Here is a 7,586-nt window from a genome sequence, read left to right on the forward strand (position 1 = left end):
GGATTGTGGTTTTCCTCATCATGATAAGGTGAAACCTTAATTGCTTGGTTCACGGAATTTAAGGACCTTTTGGTTTGTGGGCTGGGATTGGATAACTTGTACCTTGATCTCGGGATTGGCTGGAAACCCTAATCAGGGATGGTTATTGTTCAAATACTTTGCTTGGTAGACTTTTGGATTGACGATTAATCAAAACCCTAGTTGTGGTTCATGGCATTGATGCACTACATGTGTTGACTTCTCACTTGGCTTAGGATTTTTGGCCGATACATGGCTTTGATTATTGACCTAGCCTAAACCCTAATTCATGGTTTATTAGGTTTATTTTCATGCTCATTTCATGGCTTCATGGTTTCATGATTTCACTAATGTGTCAATATTCATGCATTAACTCAAGTTGTCATTAAGGTTCAGGTTTCATTGTTCCATGTGGTCAAGTCGTTCTTTGTCCATCGGCTTCCATCTCATTCATTTCATCCAAACATGCTTTTAGGATGCATTTAAAGCATTTGTTTCATACTGGACTTGGGAAGGAAATGGCCATTTCAATTCAAGTCTTCTTCATGTTTCATCATAACATTTTTAACAAAAGGAAAATGCATTTCATTCACATAAAAATTATACTACAAGAATACATAAAAAATTACACAGAAAAACGGAATTTTTTGACCTACAGTTGAATTTGGTCAACTATTGATTTTTTGTCAGCCGGTTGACCAAAGCCAACTCCTCTACTTTCCATGACCTAAATCCATGGTACTCATTGCATTTTTACTCTTGCATAAGATTTCTTTTCCATTTGCTTCATGGGCAAGAAACATTGTTTTCGCATCCAATTTATGCCATAAACTTTGCCATGCCTTAACACTTCGAAATGCCTTGGATTTGCCTTGAAAACATGCTCCAATATGTGTCACAATGCCATGAAACCAAATTGACCTGCAATGCAAAGGTAATGCAACAAACTTGTCCAGATCAACCTCCACCTGCCATAGTTCGAGCTTCACAATTAGATTTTCACACAGACCTCTTCAAAACCAAGCCTTTGGCTAAGAGTGATGAGGAATTAGATGCAAGCTCACTATCGTGTTCATACTTTTCCATCAACAATAAAGCAGCTTTTCCATATAGAATGCGAGTATTATCCAAGTGAGTGTTCTATTTTTTAGCTTAGGAACGTCATCAGCATCTGTTGCACCTATGGCAGAATACCTCCCAGTCCTGGAAGAAGCCAGACTCGTTTTGGTGGATATTAAGCTAGATTTTATTGTGCTATTTTTCCAAGGGTCTTCGACATAAGCATAGCACTAGTCCTGCATAGACAATGATTTGCAAGAAGAGAACCTTCCAACAGTTCGGACTAGACACATGATTTTTCAGCACGACTATCCGTCATTCATCTCATTGAAAGTAGAATTTCATTACATGTGCAAAGGGTGACTAATGACTAAAGTTCATTTGAATTCTACTTGGGAAAAACCTGCAGATTTCATGATTAATAGAACAAAGTCAGCATTCCGTCATTTCAAGCCTAAACTAAACCAAGGGAAGAGCCAAACCATTTCATTTAGCACCAAGAATACGAACACTGCAACACCCTGCAGTCAATGGATTATGTCGCAGGCCCAAACAACGACATCAGCCTGCAAAACCTGCGTTTAGTAGACCGTCCAGCACCTGTGGTAGCGCAACAACAATTTCTGTCAATTTAAAACCAATTATAGACCCACATGAATAATAGGCACGCAGTTAGTTTCATTAACCATAACTTGGCAAATCTCACATAGTCCCAATTCACAAAGGTTGTCAACCCCACTAACTTGCAAATTGATGTTTCACTCCTTAACAATAAATCGTAACAGGAAAAGCAATAAGTGTCCAATTCTACTAATCACTTTCTAACCATAACCTATCGCCTAACTGCATCAATAAGACTAAGTTCAGTTTTAAGAATAACGACAACAGCTAAACCAACAAGTAACTAATATCATCTTAAGCAACGCTTCAACAAAACTCAAGCTATAACAGACAAAGCATGAACTATAACAGGCCATGACATCATCAAGACAATGATTACTTACCTTAATCTCTGCAGCAATGCACTCCATCCTACATCCATAATAGCAGTTGCCCATTGCCATCACCAAAGGCATTCTAAAACCTGCGCAAATATCAAGCCCAACGGTCAACAACCTGTATCAGTCCCAGGCATGTTCACATTAATCCAAGCTGCAGCAGCCTAACAAAGTTAACAGAGATTAACAGCATTCTAACAGAGTTGCATTTGAATCCTTGATTTTCCATCATGACTCTTTAGCTTCCACTAGCCATTAACCTGCAAAATCAATTAACCTTCATCGAGATAAAAGAAAAGATTGAGTTTCATTTCAATAAGCTTCACCAACGTCTCATCATCTCACATTTTCACCCGTATTTCCCTAACAAAGTTTCACCTTCACTTGTGAATAGCATTGCATTGCAAAATAGGCCACGGTAGAAGGAACAAAATATACGGCAATACATTTTAGTGCAAGAATTAACTAGCAGAATGCAACATCAAACTAGCCGCATCAGTAGGATTTCACATTTCCCATTCACTACCATCACGTGAACTAACTGAATAATAGATTATGACAGGATTTCAGTAATTGGATTTACCTATTAACCACCTCTAACTCTGCTAATCACTGTACACAACAGAACTGCAATTCAACCTTAACATAATTGAGTATAAGGACTAACCTACAATATGGCCATGCATCTCATTTAGATTAAATTGCAAATTACTAATAGACATCTCATTTTAACATTTCATTTTTAGCTGAATCAGAAATCAAACTTTTCATTTAACCAAAACCAATTTAATAGAAACCAGCAAAATAACTAACTAACAAACTTATAACAACTTATTGCATTTCTAACGGACAATTTCATTTCAACTGAATTTCATTTGGGGTTTCTAACAGAAAATCTATTCCTATAAATTCATAACCTAATGGTTCACTCAAAAGAGGGATTCCATTCTTCTGCTGGAACTGTTCACTCTTCTCTACCCCTCAAACTTCACCATTTTCTCTAAATCGCCATAATTGATAGAGCTTCAGCATCAGAAGCTCTAATCGGTTGAGCTTCAACCTTCATCACTCTCTCTCCATTGCAATAAATCGTGCATCTCTCAAAAATCTTCTAAAGGCACACACACAGACCTCAAGGATGACCACACCATTCCTATAGGCTAGATATTAAAGAAGAAGAAGAAGAAGGTTGAGAAAGAAGAATATTCGAGGAGAGAAGAAGATGAAGAGGAGATTCACCTAAATTCCGGACACCGCCGCATCTTCTTCTCTGGTGAGTATCCTATTTCCCTCGCCGTTCGCCTCAATCTTATTGCCAAAATGTAGGTTTCAGCTGAGGGAATCAAAGCCCCAACCCCTAGGGCTTTGATTCCAAGCGTGTGAATTTTAATTTTGTCTTTTGATAGTTAGGGTACGCATGTTTTTTTCTTTGATTTGCCTGATTCTCGTGCAATCATGAGATATTGTTCCCGGATCCGTGATGAGGACTGGATTTAGAGTAAGGCGTTGGTGTTCAATTCGTCTTTTAAGGATCTTCGTCGTGGAGGACTATTCCCGACGCGGCGGAGAAAGGAGAGGAAAGAGGCGCTTTGGATTTCAAATATGAATTTCACATGTAGCACATGCTTTAGTTGGTTAATCGCTTATCCATTTCTTATTTTTTTGGCATGCCAAACATTTTCGGTTGGGCCCTTGATGTATTGGGCTCAAGACCAGTTGTCGCTGTGTTTCTCATATTTGCACCACCATGTTTCGCTAGTATACCCCCATATTCCTGTGGACTCTAGAGCATGGGCCTTTGCCTTGAAGCCCATACATAGTGGTCAGGATTTACTTCCTACACTCCCACTGATTAGGCCCAATTCTTGTTATTTGTTTGTTAATTAGATTAATTAGAGATTAGATATATTAGGAATATTAAATGTGATTAGTATAATCGAATGAGGTTGATTAGGTTAGGTTAATTATAAATATTAGGTTTAGATCAACATGTTAGTTTTTTAGGATTTTAATTAGATATTAAAATTGGTTTAGAATTTGATTAGGACTTTAGAAATTGATTAGTAGTTAGATTTTAGAAACATTAGGATAACTAGTGTTTAATCTTGATGATTTCTTGGAATATTAGAATTTTAGAATTAACTAGGTCTTAGGGTAATTAGCTTAATTAGATGGAAAATGGAGTAGTTATAGATTTTAGAAGTACTAGAATTTCAATAATTTTGAGTAAATAATATATTAGGTTAATTAGATTGGATTAGCCTATTAACAATGTTAGAAGTTAGAATAGTTTAGAGTTTACTGGAGACTAATTTGGATTTTTAGGATTAGAATTCTAATTCAATAGCCATAAAATTGTGAAACGACTGTTTTGCCCCTAGGTTTAGAAATAGTCCAACTTTGCATGTTCCCCTAGTTTAGGACTTAGAATTAATTACAATAAAAACATTAACCCTTTAGGTAGTTGTACCTACTTTCAACCAATTTTTCCCATCGATTAAGTTGATCAAAGTATGCTTTGATCGACTAAATCCTTTGACTGTGCTCAATTCCCCAAGCTTAGTCAAGTGATCAAAAGACCCTTGATCACTTGATAAAGCAAGTCCTTGTGATCAAGATATGTTGGACACTGGATCAAAGCATACTTTCAACCAATTTTTCCCACCGATTAAGTTGATCAAAGTATGCTTTGATCGACTAAATCCTTTGACTGTGCTCAATTCCCCAAGCTTAGTCAAGTGATCAAAAGACCCTTGATCACTTGATAAAGCAAGTCCTTGTGATCAAGATATGTTGGACACTGGATCTCCAACTTCAATTAATATTCAAAGATCAAGATCAAGAGTTCAAGCTATGCAAATCAGTACAAGACAAGACTACTATTCAAGCACTACAAAGGTCAAGACTCAACACTTATTAATCATGAGCCAAGTTGTGCGCCATGAGTCTTAAGTAATAGAGAAGGAATGGGACTGGAAAATTCCTACCCCCATTCTGAATATCTTTGTGTGCGGGACGAATGACCCATTTTCTCATTGTATTCACCTCTATTCATAGGCTTTAGCATAACTCGATTCAAGTTGATTGACAAGCCTCTTCATCATCCAAAGACAACCATTCATCATGGGAAGCTACAATGAAATTTAACTTCAAGACTCATTGTTATGATGCCAATTGCATGTCATGAGCCTTAAGTAGTAGAGAAGGAATGGGACTGGAGAATTCCTACCCCCATTCTGAATATCTTTGGGTGCGGGACGAATGACCTAGTTACTCACTGTATTCACTTATATTCATAGACTTTAGTGCAATTTAAATCGAATAATTGATAAGTCTTTCTACACAGATTGAAGATCAGACTGAAGATCATACCTCAACCTTTCAGGGTTTTACTCCTATCCTTTTGCTCTTCCAGTAATACAAAAACCACTTTTGTGAATAAACTAAAAAACAATTAACCCTACGAGTAGAATTGTACAACATGAGCCTTAAGCAATGGAGAAGGAATGTGACTGGAGAATTCCTACCCCTATTATGGATATCTTTGGGTGTGGGACAAATGACCTAGTTGCTCGTTGTATTCATCTCCATTTATAGACTTTAGTACGATTCAAGTCATGACTCTCATTTCAGAATAAAAGAAAACTCACCTCATCAAACTCAGTTTTGCCTTTGGGCTTCATTTTCAGTTTAAAACCTTTTCAGAAAGGACGTGTTACTTCCGTTCTACCGTGAACGACGCTTAAGCCTCCATGAGCAAGCAAGCAATGTTTAACTGCTAGAGTGTGATCCGAGTTCATCCATTCTACCGCAAATAGACATACGCTTAAAGTTCCCATGCTCGAGCATACAAGCCAGTCGACAGTAGAACGCATACGTTAGTACTGTCCATAAAAACAACTAACTCATCTGTCCTAGTTCCACGAACTACTGAGCTCTAATTTCCTCATTGCATGAATGAGGATACATATGCACGAGGGCCCAAATCCTTGGCGAGCATAATTATTTATAACCTTCATTTTCTTACCTCTCTCACAATTATCTATTTCTCACCTTTTTCACATTTATCTATTTCTTACCCTTTTCACTTATCATTAACCCCCGTTTCCCTTTTCACGAGTAATCTCCAGATAATAACACCTATTCTTGCAAAGAACATTCAAAACGGTTCCCATGGAGTACCATGGATGTTTGGGGTGCTAATACCTTCCCCTTGCATAACCGACTTCCTTACCCATTTCTCTTTCCCCCGGGTTTTATCGATGTTTTCCCTTTCCTTCGGGAATAAATAAAGTTCGACGGCGACTCAGTTGTATCTTTAAGCGTGCGATACGCTCGGGTATAATTTGTGTAGCTTCAGCTGGCGACTCTGCTGGGGAATCCTTTCCTAAGCAATTCGAGCCCAATTTTGTTTGTTCTCCTTATGATAGTAGGTGTTTTTATCTTTATTGATTTACTCGCTTTATTTATGTTATTTATTGCATTACTTTACTGCTTTAAATATTCATATGTTGTATTCTGGATATTATCTTTCATATCTGTTGGGATGGGATGATACTATGTGAGAGAAGCTTTACACCCGAGCTTGAGAATACACACATGATAGGTTCGTGGATAGTCGTGTCGACCTGCGTTTTACGCATTGGGTTATCACGAGAGCCACACCCAGACTAGACTCACTTGAAACTACTTTTGTCTTGTGAGAATTCACAACGGCAGGGTATTTTCATTTGACTCGATGACTCTGGGATACCTTTTAGGGACCACCTTTGAGGACTAGTACACACTTGTGAGAGGGCTATTGGGTTTTTTATGTAGGAAACCAAGACCCATTATACCATTTATCTCTTTCATATGTCGAACCTTTTTGGTCCTATATCGAGTTACATAGACAGGTTATTATCCAGATTTCCCAGATCACGTTGGACCTTTGATCCTATATTGAGTTACATGGACAGGTTATTATTCAGATTTCTCAGATCACATTAGATTATTGATTCCATACTGAAGTTATCCAGACTGTCTAGGTCATGCCAGACCTTTGGTCTTATATTGTGTGATATGGCCAGATTATCCAGAATCTCCAGATTATACTTAACTGTTGAATTTATGATGCTTGCATATCATTACATCATTTTGAAATTAATTTTTGCATGTACATTTCCAGGGAATTCAAGAAACAATTCTTTGTTTGAGTGATCATTAGATAACGGATCCTACTAGAAGAGGTGTTTATATCTACAAGTTTGTGGAACCTTCTTTGAAGACATTGAGAGGATTGGGAGCTCGCCTGGTTTTCAACAACAAAGACAAGTTCAAGGATTCCTATGGGAATCTCCTAGGCATGCTTAACACTGAGGTCAACATTACAGCTCTTCACACTCTAGTGCAGTTCTACGACCCTCCTTTGAGATGCTTCACATTCCAGGATTACTAGTTGGCTCCTACTTTGGAGGAATATTCAAACATTATGGGGATTGAGATTAAGGATCAGACTCTTTTTGTCCTTAC

At 37.7% G+C, this 7,586-nt stretch overlaps 1 long non-coding RNA gene across 2 annotated transcripts; it reads right to left on the reverse strand.

Annotated features, from left to right (window-relative positions):
• Window positions 1-539: 539 nt before the first annotated feature.
• On the reverse strand, window positions 540-3,683 carry LOC127131409 (uncharacterized). Of its 2 annotated transcripts, XR_007806510.1 has the most exons (4): window positions 3,315-3,683; window positions 2,082-2,335; window positions 1,560-1,677; window positions 540-1,480 (listed from the first exon to the last, which is right to left on the reverse strand). It is a non-coding gene; the product is annotated as an uncharacterized LOC127131409 (long non-coding RNA). The 2 variants fall into 2 exon arrangements; XR_007806509.1 differs by having other exon boundaries at window positions 544-1,480; window positions 2,082-3,683.
• Between the last annotated feature and the right edge of the window lie 3,903 nt (window positions 3,684-7,586).

This window comes from Lathyrus oleraceus, chromosome 1 (genome assembly GCF_024323335.1).
Source record: "Lathyrus oleraceus cultivar Zhongwan6 chromosome 1, CAAS_Psat_ZW6_1.0, whole genome shotgun sequence".
Lineage (NCBI taxonomy): Eukaryota > Viridiplantae > Streptophyta > Magnoliopsida > Fabales > Fabaceae > Lathyrus > Lathyrus oleraceus.